Source organism: Nerophis lumbriciformis, linkage group LG17, assembly GCF_033978685.3.
Source record: "Nerophis lumbriciformis linkage group LG17, RoL_Nlum_v2.1, whole genome shotgun sequence".
NCBI classification, from domain to species: domain Eukaryota; kingdom Metazoa; phylum Chordata; class Actinopteri; order Syngnathiformes; family Syngnathidae; genus Nerophis; species Nerophis lumbriciformis.
The window spans coordinates 31,340,155-31,357,917 of NC_084564.2; the positions used below are offsets into that span (position 1 = coordinate 31,340,155).

General features: G+C 37.5%; 1 long non-coding RNA gene across 1 annotated transcript in view; it reads right to left on the bottom strand.

The window, feature by feature from the left end:
- Positions 1–12,782, bottom strand: part of LOC133614808 (uncharacterized) — a 30,330-nt gene extending 17,548 nt beyond the window's left edge. The window contains exons 1-2 of the long non-coding RNA XR_009816629.1: positions 12,699–12,782; positions 12,457–12,533 (exon numbers count right to left, since the gene is read on the bottom strand). This is a non-coding gene — a long non-coding RNA (uncharacterized lncRNA). The remainder of the gene's footprint in view (positions 1–12,456; positions 12,534–12,698) is intronic.
- Between the last annotated feature and the right edge of the window lie 4,981 nt (positions 12,783–17,763).

Here is a 17,763-nt window from a genome sequence, read left to right on the forward strand (position 1 = left end):
TTGGGAGCGGACCAAGCACCAAGTAAATTGATTTTAATGGGTGTTGTTGATTTTAGATACAGGTGTTTTGAGTTCAGAGCTCTGTCACAGAACCAATTAAAGCCAGAAATTGAGGTACTACTGTATACTGCTATTACGGTAACTTTTTTTTTTTTTAACATTTGTACTGACGTTTCTTTAAATATCAGCGATCCTTAGAACCCGTAATGTTTTATTGGCAGTGTATTAATAACTACCTTACTGTACATACTGGTTCTCCTTCTGACTTTAAATTATCCAGTTAATACCTCTATTCAATAAACTGCAGTTAATAATCAAGTGTGTGGTCTACAAAAGCAAATAACCGTTGGGTTAGCTGTGGCTGTAGGCAACCTTTAAAGCCCCACTTATGAACTTTCAGTTTTGGTTGATTTTGGTGGTGCCAGTGGACCAAAGCAGTAGTGTTTTGCCAGAGGAAGACCACAATTCCCATGATGCATACTTGCCAACCCTCCCAAATTTTCCGGGAGACTCCCGAATTTCAGTGCCTCTCCCGAAAATCACTATAGTGTTCTGTGGTTACTTTTTGGTTGGCCAACGGTTTACGTTGTATTGCGCACCCTGACGGCAAGTGTGGGAGTCGGTTCTGAAGTATGAAGTAAAGAGACATAACTTCATCACCTCGCCTGGTTATTGACTCCAACCCAGAATATTACACTGCACATACCTATGCTCCTTCAAAGGCTGTGCTACTGGCTGCAAAGCATTGCACTTTCAAATACAACAATGAGTAGAGAGGAGTGTTATGTGTTTATATATGTGTCAATAAATGAACACAGAAATTCAAGTATTTATTTAAATTTTATATATATATATATATATATATATATATATATATATATATATATAATAAAATACATATTTATATATAGCTAGAATTCACTGAAAGTCAAGTATTTATTTTATTTATATACATAATAAATACTTGAATTTAAGTGAATTCTAGCTATGAATATACCCCTCCCCCTTAACCCCGACCACCTCACCCCGACCCCCCGTCCCTCCAAATCTCCCGAGTTTGGAGGTCTCAAGGTTGGCAAGTATGCCATGATGACTAGCACATAAAGCGTCATACTGACATGATGTCCTCTGTAATATTGTCACAAATATTACGTCTACTAGCTATGCTGATGTTAAATAGCAGACACTATCAAGAAATGATCTTGGATTGCGCTACAACCATGACGCTGCTACCAAGAATGTATCGGGACGGATGCAGGTCCGGAGCAAAGAAAGACTGGCGGCAGAGTTTTTTCTTAGGAAGTAGTGTGGATCTGCGAACTATTAAACTGGTGACTATTTATTTCCGATATCTAACATTAGCATTATTGTTTTGATTTGAACTTTTATATGTACTTACTAAGTACACAGCCAAGGCAGCTTCGGCTGAAATCTCGTCTTTGAGCTGACGCCAGCGAGTAAAAGCCAGGGCAATGTTGATCCTGACTGTCCTTTTTGTCTCCTCAGACAAAACTTTTCGTTTCTTTGGTTGTTTTAGAGCAGGAGTGTCTAACTGGTTTTCATTGAGGGCCACATCACAGTTATGGTTGCCCTCAGAGGGCCATTTTTACAAGTGAATAGTATACAGTATGAATATAAATGTATATATAAAACATGTGTATAATTATCTGTCTTTTTTAACATACGCTGTGCAAAACCACATCTTTAGTCGCTCAGTCGCCACAATTTTACCTTAATATTCTGAGGTTTATTTTATATTTTTTACAGCGTATAGAATAAATAAATACATGGAATTAAATTAAATGGAATGAAAAAACTGTACCACTGTTTTTTTTTACATAAAAATTCATGCAAGTTTTTTCTACTGTAAAATCTACGGTTGTTGTGTTTTATAGTGTATTATTACTCTATATTGAAAGTGGATTATACTGTAAAAAATGTTTGCATGAACAATTTGTTGGATTGAAATCATAAGTTAAGCAGATATTTAAATATTTATCTTTATTTGAACAAAAACATTGTTTTGAAATGTATGATGATATAATATTTTGTTTTATTATTATTATTATAGATGATTCAAGTGTAAATATATGTAATTGTATGCAGTACATTTATTTTTGTAATACGTTTATTAAGAAAAGATAAGGTACTTTATCTACACACATTATTTCCACGCTTTGAGGGGGCCACATAAATTGATGTGGTGGGCCAGATCTGGCCCCTGGGCCTTGAGTTTGACACCTGTGTTTTAGAGCTTCGGCCATGATAGCAGTAATTGCACGTAGGCATTCTTCCTTGTTTTCTGGCGGCACATAGGCCTTCGCATTGACTTCCGTCTTTTTAACGAATGGGGAAAGGGGGAGTGACGTATGCCGTAAAGCAAGTCAGCACATTTGTAGTTTTTTGAGTGGCAGGGTTCCTGCCACCCTCCTCAATGTAACTAAGTGCCAGTAAAAGCGCTACAGACCCCCTCAGACCATGGGGCGGCATGGCGAAGTGGGTAGAGCAACCGTGCCAGAAACCTGAGGGTTGCAGGTTCGCTCCCCGCCTCTTACCATCCAAAAAAATCGCTGCCGTTGTGTCCTTGGGCGGGACACTTCACCCTTTGCCCCCGGTGCCACTCACACCGGTGAATTGAATGATGAATGATAGGTGGTGGTCGGAGGGGCTGTTGGCGCAAATTGCAGCCACGCTTCCGTCAGTCTACCCCAGGGCAGCTGTGGCTATGAAAGTAGCTTACCACCACCAGCTGTGAATGATTGATGGGTTCTACATGTAAAGCGACTTTGGGTACTTAGAAAAGCGCTATATAAATCCCAGTTATTATTATTATTATTAAGACAGAGGTGTCTTTTAACCGGTTGCATCATCCCACAAGTTATGAAAATATCTTATGAAGGTTGAAAAGTTACTTTGTGTTGCTTTAAAAAATAAGATGCATGTTACATTTGAGTACAGTATCAATGCTGATCCAGCAGCTTAATCCTTACAGCTATTACAACATCAGTTCTAATGTGTTGTGCAATATACCAAACTTTTTTCCTTTTCCCTTTCTCATATACTTTTAACGTGGTACATATAATTTCCTTTGGGGAAATATTTGTCAAAAAAGGAACAAATCAGAAGTTGAGTAATGACAAACGTTGGTGCATATCATAAAACAATACAAACACAATCAAATGTCCATTCTATCAATAAGCCTTCAACATCATGAACAATATTTAGTGAGCTCTGTGTTCTTATTCCAGACAGTCTGCATTCCAGCACACATCATCTCTCATAAGGAGGCTGGAGCTTTACTCGGCTCTGACTGCTCCGCTTTGAAGCAGCAGGGGGGACTATGGGGGTAGCGGGGTTCAGTCAAGTCAGAACAAGTCAGGCTCTGAGTTATCAATCCAAGTACAAATGATTATGATCCTGCAACACGTTTAACACGTCTTGCACCAACACCAGGGGTAAAAAAAAGAGCAAGTTTTAGTATGAGCATTGATTTGACAGCTTTACTAGCTCCCTTTGACTTGTTTACACAGTGGATAATGAGGCAGGCTTTTAAAAGGCACAATGTTAAAAGGAGAAAAATGGGAGGGTAGACTGCTATCTCACTAAAAGCAGCATGCAGTCCAAGGTCAGGTTTCAGTTAGTAAGAGTTAGAACAAGCACGTTCTATTCCAGTTCAATAAGCATACATTTTAAACTGCATTTATTTGGACTATTTATTCATATTCATAATTGATCAAATAAATAAATAGACCTAAAAATGAGCGATCATCAATCTTCACTCACTTTGGTCACTTGATTGAAATGCACGGCACCCGAGGGTCTTGTGAGATGACGCTGGCTGCTGCCTGGACTCTCACACTATTATGTTAGATCCACTATGGACTGGACTCTCAGACTATTATGTTAGATCCACTATGGACTGGACTCTCACACTATTATGTTAGATCCACTATGGACTGGACTCTCACACTATTATGTTAGATCCACTATGGACTGGACTCTCACACTATTATGTTAGATCCACTATGGACTGGATTCTCACACTATTATGCTAGATCCACTATGGACTGGACTCTCACACTATTATGTTAGATCCACTATGGACTGGACTCTCACACTATTGTTAGATCCACTATGGACTGGACTCTCACACTATTATGCTAGATCCACTATGGACTGGACTCTCACACTATTATGTTAGATTCACTATGGACTGGACTCTCACACTAATATGTTAGATCCACTATGGACTGGACTCTCACACTATTATGTTAGATTCACTATGGACTGGACCACTATGGACTGGACTCTCACACTATTATGTTAGATCCACTATGGACTGGACTCTCACACTATTATGTTAGATTCACTATGGACTGGACTCTCACACTATTATGCTAGATCCACTATGGACTGGACTCTCACACTATTATGCTAGATCCACTATGGACTGGACTCTCACACTATTATGCTAGATCCACTATGGACTGGACTCTCACACTATTATGTTAGATTCACTATGGACTGGACTCTCACGATATTATGTTAGATCCACTATGGACTGGACTCTCACAATATTATGTTAGATCAGGGGTGGGCAATTAATTTTTACCGGGGGCCACATGAGCAACCCGAGCACTGCTGGAGGGCCACACCGACAATATTTCAATTAAATTTGGCTTAAATTATTTTTGATATACCGTAAGATAAATAATAATAATAATAATATTTTCATTTAACCTAACTTATCTTTATACAAAAGCAGATGGCTTTTGATGGTTTTATTTTTAACACTTTCTTACACAACACTTCCTGATGTATAATACAATGCAAAAATTTCAATTTCTGTCACTTTATCCTGCATCCTCTTTGTTGTGAACGTATCACGCCTGTAAGGTGATTGGCGAAGAAGGAGGAAGCGTTGCTGTTGCGGAAATGAGGAGTGAGGATAGACGTGCGTGTGGAAAGAACGAGATAAGTTGAGCTGTGTTAGTATAGGTTGCTCAATAAAAGTTTAAAAAGAGTGTCAGACTTGGTGTGCACTTCTTCTGGACGCTACATTTGGTGTCAGAAGTGGGATGAAATGCCTCCCAGTTCGCGTTGCCATCAAACCTGGGAGTCATCATTGTGGGCGGAATTCACCCATGCCAAGCAGCGCGCGCTGCACCTGTCGACGCTGCCTCTCTCCTTCCTCCCTCTCTCTCTCTCTTTGCGACGAGCTCACGTCCGGGATTCACACAGACATCTGCAGTCACTGCCAGCACCTTAAGTCCCCACTCAGTGTCCTTCCCCTCCCGTTCAATCTTGACAAAGTCGCCAGGAAACATCGTGGCACGTACCTCCCGATGACGTAGCAGGCTGAGCACACAAGCAGCGGCAGTATGCGCAAAGTTTTACTTCTGACACCAATTGTAGCGTCCAGAAGAAGTGCACACCAAGTCTGACGCTCTTTTTAAACTTTTATTGAGCAACCTATACTAACACAGCTCAACTTATCTCCTTCCTTTCACACGCACGTCTATCCTCACTCCTCATTTCCGCAACTCAAGAACACAACATCAACTTCAGCAGGTCATTACACTATATTCTTTAAACACAGCAACCTGTGTACCACAAATTAAGCACACGGCTTTACCTTTAAATTCTGTAAAGAAATACTTGGCAGTCCATGTCTTGTTGAAAACACGCCATTCATCATCAACTTTTCTTTTTTTAGCGTCTCGGGGATAACCGGGCATCATGTCACTGTGGACCTTCACTCACAGGTTACACACGGACATACGCCCATAAATAACACTTTTCAAAATAAAAGCAGCACAATTGTATTGCACGCACGACATAGATGTTTTTTTAAAATGTATTTTGTAATTTGTGATTGCAGCTGTTCACATTCACTCACAATCGTGCACGAGCATACGTCCACACGGAAGTAATAAAAATAACGCATTTCAAAACAAAAGCAGCACCGTTGTATTGCACACTCGAGATAGATACTTTTTAAAATGTATTTTGTAATTTATGATTGGACTCACGCGACGTACAAAGGCCCGCGGGCCGCAGAATGTCCGGGTCTGTGTTAGATCCACTATGGACTGGACTCTCACACTATTATGTTAGATCCACTATGGACTGGACTCTCACACTATTATGTTAGATCCACTATGGACTGGACTCTCACACTATTATGTTAGATCCACTATGGACTGGACTCTCACACTATTAACTAGATCCACTCGACGCCCATTGCACCAGTCGCCCAGGGGGGGTCCCCACATCTGCGATCCCCCCAAGGTTTCTCATTGTCATCCCATTGGCTTGAGTTTTTCCTTGCCCTGATGTGGGATCTGAGCTGAGGATGTCGTTGTGTGCTTGTGCAGCCCTTTGAGACACTCGTGATTTAGGGCTATATAAGTAAACTTTGATTGATTGATTGATGATTGATGTGGTATTGGACAGAAAGGAGGACTTCTTTTCTCCTTCATTTGAAAATGTGGAGGTTATCATCACTACTGTCTGATGTCCGATAATGGCTTTTTGCCGATATCCGATATTCCGATATTGTCCAACTCTTTAATTACCGATACCGATATCAACCGATATATACAGTCGTGGAATTAACACATTATTATGCCTAATTTGGACAACCAGGTATGGTGAAGATAAGGTACTTTTTAAAAAATTAATAAAATAAAATAAGATGAATAAATTTAAAAAAAATTCTTGAATAAAAAAGAAAGTAAAACAATATAAAAACAGTTACATGGAAACTAGTAATTAATGAAAATTTGTAAAATTAACTGTTAAACGTTAGTACTATTAGTGGACTAGCAGCACGCACAATCATGTGTGCTTACGGACTGTATCCCTTGCAGACTGTATTGATATATATTGATATATAATGTAGGAACCAGAATATTAATAACAGAAAGAAACAACCCTTTTGTGTGAATGAGTGTGAATGGGGGAAGGAGGTTTTTTTGGTTGGTGCACTAATTGTAAGTGTATCTTGTGTTTTTTATGTTGATTTAAAAAAAACCAAAAAAAAAACGATACCGATAATTAAAAAAACGATACTGATAATTTCCGATATTACATTTTAACGCATTTATCGGCCGATATTATCGGACATCTCTAAATGCAAGTCATCACAATCATACCAACTTATATTCTTGTCTTCATGAAAGAAAGGAATGTTAAACATGCTTGTATAATCATTAAACACATTTAACTTGTTAACAAAAAAGTCTCTTTCATAAATTAATCATAATAAATTATATATATGAATGAGGTAGATCCCCTCCACTTGGTCCATTGAAAAATAGCTGGCCTGCAGAAGAAGTGTGTGCACCCCTGATGTAGATGATGTAACAGGAGTGAAGATAGTTTACGGATGACAGATTTATAATTTTTTTTTTTTTTTTTTTAAGTAGGTCTCTCTACCCATCTGTAAATAAAGCCTGGAGTATGTCGGTTTAAAAAAATTGCGAACCAGCTAACCTAGCAGGATCCATTCATCCATCCATCCATTTTCTACCGCTTGTCCCGTTCGGGGATGGAACCTAGCAGGATGTGGCTGTTAAAATTTGACTGTGATGTTAACATTGTAGCTAATGTTGTCCTTGTGTCTGGCTCCTACATGTTACGTTGTTGTCTGTGATACGTGGCATCCATTTAGTTGGTGCAGCGTTACAGTGTGCACTATGTGTAAAAAGTAGGCATGTCCGATAATGGCTTTTTGCCGATATCCGATATTCCGATATTGTCCAACTCTTAATTACCGATACCAATATATACAGTCGTGGAACTAACACATTATTATGCCTAATTTGGACAACCAGGTATGGTGAAGATAAGGTCCTTTTTAAAAAAAATAATAAAATAAGATAAATAGATTAAAAACATTTTATTGAATACAAATAAAGTAAAACAATATAAAAACAGTTACATAGAAACTAGTAATTAATGAAAATGAGTAAAATTAACTGTTAAAGGTTAGTACTATTAGTGGACCAGCAGCACGCACAATCATGTGTGCTTACGGACTGTATCCCTTGCAGACTGTATTGATATATATTGATATATAATGTAGGAACCAGAATATTAATAACAGAAAGAAACAACACTTTTGTGTGAATGAGTGTAAATGGGGAGGGAGGTTTTTTGGGTTGGTGCACTAATTGTAAGTGCATCTTGTGTTTTTTATGTTGACTTAATAAAAAATAAAAAATAAAAAAACAAAACGATACCGATAATAAAAAAAACGATACAGATAATTTCCGATATTACATTTTAAAGCATTTATCGGCCGACATCTCTAGTGAAAAGTGGACAGAATTCTTCGAGCGACACGATCTGTTGAAGACACAAAATGGCGTGTTGCCAGTAGGGCTTACAAAAAGTGAATTTCAGCAGTAAGACTAACTTTTGGCCAACAAACTTTCAATTCACTATTGTGGAACTAGTAAGACTTATCCAAAATGGAAGCAAGAGTTTAAACGACAGTAAATATTAATCCTGTCAAACGAGTATTTTTTTAAATCATATTAATCACATTTTTTAATTTGGATTAATCATGATTAAAGGGTCGGTTTGCAATATTTACACAGATGTCTAGAGGGCGCCAACTTTCCAATGTATTTTACCGGTACACAATATATCCCGCCCTCTCACAGCTTTTCCTAGGGAATGACGTAATGATAGCTAGCGTTAGTTGTCATTAAATGTATATTGTATCATAACAACAACATGACTGCAAATTGTTTGTTGCTTCTCTTTGACTTTTTGTTTTTGTTTTTTTTCATGTATATATTCATTTCACACCATATTCATTGCACTTCTACATTTTTTATATTTTTATATATTTGCACATTGTTTTTCTAGCATGCACACATCGCACTGTATGGAATGGCCTCAATCTCGTTACCTTGCGTAATGACAATAAAGCTGATTCTGATTCTCTGATTCTGACTACTTTTGTATGTGTGCACGCAGTTCCTGTGCGTACGTGTTGACGAGACCAGGTGAGTGACCGCCCTAAACACCAATCATTTTAGTCGGGCTGGTAAAAAAAAAAAAAAAAACTTGAAATATTGCATACATTTTGTAATTGTGAAAAATGTTGACAATTTTCAAACAAATGTGTTCTGTTACACCACTCATGGTAATAGCAGATAAAGTAAAAAATAAGCATGTGCGTTAAAAATAAAAAATACATGATTAATCTGCGTCTCTACATGATTATTGCGATCATTTTTTGGTGAGTAATCACATGAGTTTACTGGTTATTTTTGACAGCCCTCGTAAATATATACACGGATAGTAGACCTTGTAGATCAAAATAAATTGCGTGTTTAATCTGCATTTATACATGATTAATGCAACCTTTTTGGTGATTAATCACATGAGTAACCTCAAAAATGTTGACAACACTATATATATACGGATAGTAGGCCTTGTAGAGTAGACCTTGTAGATCAAAATAATTTGATTAATATGCATATATATAGGATTAATGCGATAATTGTTTGTGATTAATCACATGAGTTAATTGGTTATTTTTGAGAGCCCTAGTAAATATATACACTGATATTAGACCTCGTAGATCAAAATAAATTGGGTGATTCATCTGCATTTATACATGATTAATGCAACCTTTTTGTTGATTAATCACATGAGTTAACTCATTATTTTTGACAGGATTATATATATATACGGATAGTAGACCTTGTTGTCATGTCTGTTGATCATGTTTTTGTTTTAGTCATGTTCGGTTTTGTTTTTGGTCTCTTTGTGCACTCGTGTTTGTTTTGTCACCATAGCAACCCATTAGTTTTCACCTGTCATGTCACGCACCTGTCTCACGCTTTGCACTCGCACACCTGTCACTAATCATGTCACTGCTATTTAAACCTGTCTATTTCTGCTGATCGTCCTGGTGACATTATCCTATCATACCATGCTACTTCTGACACCCCTGCTACCTCTGTTTGTCTTCATGCTACCATGGTTCCATGCCAAGTAAGTTTTTGTTTATTGTTTATAGTTTCTGCCTTTGTGCAAATTTTGTTTCATTAGTCAAGTTTGTTCTCCGTCATTGTGCGCGCTTTTTGTTTACTTCCTTTTTTTGTAGTTTGTTAGTGTTATAAATAAATATGTACTTACATTCACGCCTTGCCTGCGCCAACTTTCCTTTGCATTCGGGGAAAACAAACCACGCCAATTAATGCAACCTTTTTAGTGATTAATCACATGAGTTAACTCATTATTTTTGACAGCACTATATATATACGGATAGTAGACCTTGTAGATCAAAATAAATTGCGTGATTAATCTGCATTTATACATGATTAATGCAACCTTTTTGGTGATTAATCACATGAGTTAACTCATTATTTTTGACAGCACTATACACTGATAGTAGACCTTGTAGAGTAGACCTTGTAGATCAAAATACATTGCGTGTTTAATCTGCATTTATACATGATTAATGCAAGGTTTTTGGTGATTAATCACATGAGTTAACTCATTATTTTTGACAGGACTATATATATATATACACGGATAGTAGACCTTGTATATCAAAATAAATTGCGTGATTAATATGCATATATACAGGATTAATGCGATAATTTTTTGTGATTAATCACATAATCACTGGTTATTTTTGACAGCTCTAGTAAATATATACACTGATAGTCGACCTTGTAGACCAAAATAAATTCCGTAATTAATCTGCATTCATACATGATTAATGCAACCTTTTTAGTGATTAATCACATGAGTTAACTCATTATTTTTGACAGCACTATATATATATACGGATAGTAGACCTTGTAGATCAAAATAAATTGCGTGATTAATCTGCATTTATACACGATTAACGCAACCTTTTTGGTGATTAATCACATGAGTTAACTCATTATTTTTGACAGCACTATACACTGATAGTAGACCTTGTAGAGTAGACCTTGTAGATCAAAATAAATTGCGTGTTTAATCTGCATTTATACATGATTAATGCAACCTTTTTGGTGATTAATCACATGAGTTAACTCATTATTTTTTACAGGACTATATATATACACGGATAGTAGACCTTGTAGATCAAAATAAATTGTGTGATTAATATGCATATATACAGGATTAATGCGATCATTTTTTGTGATTAATCACATAATCACTGGTTATTTTTGACAGATCTAGTAAATATATACACTGATAGTCGACCATGTAGATCAAAGTAAATTCCGTAATTAATCTACATTTATACATGATTAATGCAACCTTTTTAGTGATTAATCACATGAGTTAACTCATTATTTTTGACAGCACTATAAGTATACGGATAGTAGACCTTGTAGATCAAAATAAATTCAGTAATTAATCTGCATTTATACATGATTAATGCAACCTTTTTGGTGATTAATCACATGAGTTAACTCATTATTTTTGACAGCACTATACACTGATAGTAGACCTTGTAGAGTAGACCTTGTAGATCAAAATAAATTGCGTGTTTAATCTACATTTATACATGATTAATGCAACCTTTTTGGTGATTAATCACATGAATTAACTCATTATTTTTTACAGGACTATATATATACACGGATAGTAGACCTTGTAGATCAAAATAAATTGTGTGATTAATCTACATTTATACATGATTAATGCAACCTTTTTAGTGATTAATCACATGAGTTAACTCATTATTTTTGACAGCACTATAAGTATATATATATATATATATATATATATATATATATATATATATATATACTGTATATATATATACATACACATACATACACACGGATAGTAGACCTTGAAGATCAAAATAACTTGCGTGATTAATCTGCTTATATACAGGAATGATGCGATCATTTTTTTGTGATTAATCACATGAGTTAACTGGTTATTTTTATCAGCCCTAGTAAATATATACACTGATAGTAGACCTCAGCTGTGTTGTCATCATTATACAAACCTTTCTGTCCTCTATACCACTCTTGCTTTTTGTGTGCCATTCTGCTTGGCACTCATTGACTCCTCATTGCCTGTAAGGTGCTTTTAGTGGGCCTTGTGTGGCCGGGTCAGAGATGGATGTGTGGCCCTCGGGGGCCCGCGGGCGGAGAGCAACACTGATCATGTCAGACAGGCCGGGACGGCTGCATAAGATCATCATCACCCCGGCAGTGGAGTGAATCGCCTCGGTGGCACTTTCACACAACCCCTGACCTTTGCCGTAACCTCTGAGGTCACGATCAAGGTCAGGGGTCGGCGAGGGCCTCTGTGATCAGGGAGCGAGCGCTTCTCATCCCCTCCTCCCGCCTTTTTTTTTCTCCTCGCTCATCTTCTATCTGTTTCTCTATCGCTCACACCAAGCGGGACCAATTGAGACATCCCGTCCCCAGAGAGTGCAAAAAGAGAAAATCAATATGGAAGATGAGTGATTACCTGGGGGCCCGGTTGTAGACTAGGGGCTCACACGCAGGTACACTGCTCAACAACTACTTTTGACGACCACGACACATCTAGGAAAACAAGCAAATAAAAATGTCAAGCACTTTGAACGACTGCACTGTATGCATTTCCTCCAACTGCACAAAAGCAGACAGAAATGAAAGCAGACCACAAACCCTTTTACACATCACTTCCAGACCACGCTAACCTCCGCTATTCCTGTGGGCGAGACGTACATGTGTTTATAATATGGCGCTGTTGTGTCTCGGGCCAACCCCAGATAACCCCCTCCAGGGCAGGACGTCAGATGAAGAATCGGCTGAAAATAGAATGGTTGGGCTGAAAGGGAAAGGATAAATAATGCAGAAAGAATACAAAACCCCGGCCTCATCCTCACACACATGCAGAGACACGCAGAGGTCTTTTTTCTCTCTTCTATTTGTACTGCCACACAGTGAAGAAAGGTGAATGGATGACACAGGAAGGAGGAGGACCCAGTGGAGGAACATCTCGCCTCATCTCCTCCTCCTGCTCTGCCAGGTTTTCCGCTTCCATCCAGGATTTAAGGCAAACCCTGGAGGGGAGGGATTGAGGGAATAATGTTGTCCGAGCCACACAGTGTGTTTTTCCTGCCTTCTAACACAGCTGCTTTATCGTTTTTGCACACGCAGTGTATGAAACTTCTAGTTAAGTTCAAAACCAAGACCTTTGTTGGGGTGTTTCTGCACAGAATAAAACGATGGACAGTTCAAGTGCTTAATGTAAAACTCTGAATCATCTGCATTGACAAAAAAATATATATGCATGTATAGCCCCTAAACAATTTTCCCAAAAGTCATTAGACCACAGTTCAAAGTTGCTCCATATTAACAGTGCTTCAGTTTAAGCTTGTGTATAGAGACACCTAGTGTTAGGATAGTAGTATTAAAAACTCTTTCTATCAATTTTACTAGATGTGCAGAGATGATTGTACAAAGTTAGTTTAATTAGTTAAATATATTATAATAATATGTCAGTATATATTATATACTGTATATATGATATATACATATTACATATATGTTATATTTTATATTGCTACTACAATACATTTTTAGCCTACTTTATACCTGCATTATCCTTTCCATCCTTACCTTTTCCAACCTTTGTAACTTGTGGATCAATAAAGTTCGTCTTAGTCCAAGTCTAAATTATGTGTTTGATAACTTCTTTATGTGAATTTATAATCAATATAGTTATCACTAAAATCATACAATTATTAAGTAAGGCGTGTACAATTAATTTATTTTAAGTTAATAAAATGAACAGTTTAAATATGTATACATTTTCATGTTTACAATAATGATGAATATATAAATTTATAGTATTTGAAATGCATAATTTAATGACTGAACATGGCGCAATTCGGAGAGTGCCACCCCAAGAGGGACAAGCGGTAGAAAATGGATAGATGGATGGAAATATTATTCTTAATATTAGCCCTATAAAGAACATGTGTTGTATATTAAATGGATTATTATAAAAACAAATCTAACAAATTACTATCTTTATAAAAAATATATATTGATAATGTTGTCTAATTTTTACATATACAATTAAAATGACTAATTAAATGATCCAATATGACTTCATTGAGTGAGATATTTTTTGTAGTATTTGTAGTAGTATAGTTGTATTTGTATATGTATTTGTATTATATATTTAAAAAAATAAATAAAAAAATCTATGTATGTGTACATGTATTAATCATAACTAATAAAATAATATATTTATACAAAAAAATACAACCTATTAAAAGATTACCGTTACAAAAAAATATTTAAAAAAATAAAGAAATACGTTTTGGGTGTATATTTATTCATTGGAAATGTTAACTAAAAAAAATGATCATGATAAATCTTAATCAATCAATCAATCAATCAATGTTTATTTATATAGCCCTAAATCACAAGTGTCTCAAAGGGCTGCACAAGCCACAACGACATCCTCGGTATAGCCCACATAAGGGCAAGGAAAAACTCACCCCAGTGGGACGTCGATGTGAATGACTATGAGAAACCTTGGAGAGGACCGCATATGTGGGTAACCCCCCCCCTCTAGGGAGACCGAATGCAATGGATGTCGAGTGGGTCTAACATAATATTGTGAGAGTCCAGTCCATAGTGGATCCAGCATAACAGTAAGAGTCCAGTCCACAGTGGGGTCAGCAGGAAACCATCCCGAGCGGAGACGGGTCAGCAGCGCAGAGATGTTCCCAACCAATATACAGGCGAGCGGTCCACCCCGGGTCCCGACCCCGGACAGCCAGCACCCCATCCATGGCCACCGGATCTGTGTGTCTTCCCCTCCACAAGGGATAGGGGGCAGCAGAGGAGAAAAGAAAAGAAACGGCAGATCAACTGGTCTAAAAAAAAGGGGGGCTATTCAAAGGCTAGAGTATACAAATGAGTTTTAAGATGGGACTTAAATGTTTCTACTGAGGTAGCATCTCTAATTGTTACCGGGAGGGCATTCCATAGTGTTGGAGCCCGAATAGAAAACGCTCTACAGCCCGCAGACTTTTTTTGGGCTCTGGGAATCACTAATAAGCCGGAGTTCTTTGAACGCAGATTTTTTGCCGGGACATATGGTACAATACAATCGGTAAGATAGGCTGGAGCTAGACCGTGTAGTATTTTATACGTAAGTAGTAAAACCTTAAAGTCGCATCTTAAGTGCACAGGAAGCCAGTGCAGGTGAGCCAGTATAGGCGTAATATGATCAAACTTTCTTGTTCTTGTCAAAAGTCTAGCAGCCGCATTTTGTACCAACTGTAATTTTTTAATGCTAGACATAGGGAGACCCGAAAATAATACGTTACAGTAATCGAGACGAGACGTAACGAACGCATGAATAATGATCTCAGCGTCGCTAGTGGACAAAATGGAACGAATTTTAGCGATATTACGGAGATGAAAGAAGGCCGTTTTAGTAACACTCTTAATGTGTGACTCAAAGGAGAGAGTTGGGTCGAAGATAATACCCAGATTCTTTACTGAGTCGCTTTGTGTAATTGTTTGGTTGTCAAATGTTAAGGTGGTATTATCAAATAAATGTCGGTGTTTAGCAGGACCGATAATCAGCATTTCCGTTTTCTTAGTGTTGAGTTGCAAGAAGTTAGCAGACATCCATTGTTTAATTTCATTAAGACACGCCTCCAGCTGACTACAATCCGGCGTGTTGGTCAGCTTTAGGGGCATGTAGAGTTGGGTGTCATCAGCATAGCAATGAAAGCTAACACCGTATTTGCGTATGATGTCGCCTAGCGGCAGCATGTAAATACTAAAGAGTGCAGGGCCAAGAACCGAACCTTGGGGGACTCCGCACGTTACCTTAACATAGTCCGAGGTCACATTGTTATGGGAGACGCATTGCATCCTGTCAGTAAGATAGGAGTTAAACCACGACAAGGCTAAGTCTGACATGCCAATACGTGTTTTGATACGCTCTAATAAAATATTATGATCGACGGTATCGAAAGCAGCGCTAAGATCAAGATTAAGATTAATCATACGTTCCGGTTTCATGCAATGAGATTCTGTTGAAAAATTAAAAAAATATTAGTTTTTAAAAATTGTATCATGAGTATAAAATATTCACTATGGTTTTATTTCATTTTTTGAGTGTACAATATGAGACATAAAACATTGCAATAAATTACTATACTGAGCATGAGCATGACAAATCAGTGTTTTCTACCTCCATAAACCACATCTTTAATGTAAAGGGCAATGGGCATACCAGCAAATTTTGGGCCCCCCATACACAGGACTCCTAAAGGGCCCCCCATCTTATCTGAAACCCAAACGTAGCCGCCTCATACAAACACACACTATTTGCATGCACAAAACAAAAGTTATTGCATGGATTTGGTTGAAACCCGCTTTTTAAAACACATGTAAAAACAATAATTACGTTTTTGACTTTTTAAAGATGGGATTAACATAGAACATATCTTGTTTTTCTTTGGGGGAAAAAAAGTTCAACAACAAATTCAATACAAAGTAAATAATAAACATGATTCTAAATATAATTAAATATAATTATGAATGTGTAAATTTTTACATTTCCCCTGAGAAAAGCTGCTACACATATAATCATCAATACAAATAAATAAAATACATCATTATTATCTTTATGATTATATCACAATTAGTGCAGAACCCTCCCTGCCTTTGAAGAGGAACTAAACTTTTTTTTCTTCAAATTCTATTTCTATTCCGCCCATAAATCCCTCTAAAAAAACATCCAAAAACTGCCAACAATATGCCATTTACATCCTGTGACCTGAATATTAATCAAGTATTAGCAATATTGTTATTGTAAGTCGCGACTTGTCCAGGGTGTACCCCGCCTTCTGCCCGATTGTAGCTGAGATAGGCTCCAGCGACCCCCGCGACCCCAAAGGGAATAAGCGGTAGAAAATGGATGGATGGGTTATTGTAAGTGCTAACTACAAACCCCGTATCCATATGAGTTGGGAAATTGTGTTAGATGTAAATATAAACGGAATACAATGATTTGCAAATCATTTTCAACCCATATTCAGTTGAATATGCTACAAAGACAACATATTTGATGTTCAAACTGATAAACTTTTTTTTTTGTGCAAATAATCATTACCGTAACTTTAGAATTTGATGCCAGCAACACGTGACAAAGAAGTTGGGAAAGGTGGCAATAAATACTGATATAGTTGAGGAATGCTCATCAAACACTTATTTGGAACATCCCACAGGTTTTGCAGGCAAATTGGGAACAGGTGGGTGCCATGATTGGGTATAAAAGTAGATTCCATGAAATGCTCAGTCATTCACAAACAAGGATGGGGTGAGGGTCACCACTCTGTCAACAAATGCGTGAGCAAATTGTTGAACAGTTTAAGAAAAACCTTTCTCAACCAGCTATTGCAAGGAATTTAGGGATTTCACCATCAACGGTCCGTAATATCATCAAAGGGTTCAGAGAATCTGGAGAAATCACTGCACGTAAGCAGCTAAGCCCGTGACCTTCGATCCCTCAGGCTGGACTGCATCAACAAGCGACATCAGTGTGTAAAGGATATCACCACATGGGCTCAGGAACACTTCAGAAACCCACTGTCAGTAACTACAGTTGGTCACTACATCTGTACGTGCAAGTTAAAACTCTCCTATACAAGGCGAAAACCGTTTATCAACAACACCCAGAAACGCCGTCAGCTTCGCTGGGCCTGAGCTCATCTAAGATGGACTGATACAAAGTGGAAAAGTGTTCTGTGGT